Here is a 544-nt window from a genome sequence, read left to right as displayed (position 1 = left end):
TTTGATCGGATTCCGTAACTTAAAACTTGCGTGGCTGCCATGTTTACCGATTTGTTTTCAGTACGGATTTGGGTCTCACAAAAAAATAAAAATAAATCGTTTTTCTGTTTTATATTAACTCAAAGTCCTAGTCTTGGGCAGTGTCCTAGTAGATGTCATCATTACTAGGCTAGTGATCTAAAAACTCTAATCAGCCCGTGAATTCGATTATCAGAAAATAGGGGACACGTATTTTTTCTTTTGTCAATTAAACAAAAAATGATGAAGATATAGCCAGTTGTCCCGCCACGTTAAAGTTACGTCACGGACCCACTCCTGAACTTTGACTCGTTTAATTTCTATTATTTTTTGTTTAATTGACAAAAGAAAAAAAGACTTGTCTAATATTTTCTAATAATGTAACTGACGGAGTTAATATAATATTTTTTTTACCCAGGAAACTACTTATTTTACGTGTACACAAAAAACAGGGCCGGTATTTCCATGTCGGTATTATCCAGGCCGGGAAAGAGTGTCACCCAAGTTGACACCATCAATCAATTGA

Source organism: Choristoneura fumiferana, chromosome 24 (assembly GCF_025370935.1).
Source record: "Choristoneura fumiferana chromosome 24, NRCan_CFum_1, whole genome shotgun sequence".
NCBI classification, from domain to species: Eukaryota; Metazoa; Arthropoda; class Insecta; order Lepidoptera; family Tortricidae; genus Choristoneura; species Choristoneura fumiferana.
This window is presented reverse-complemented; position numbering follows the sequence as displayed.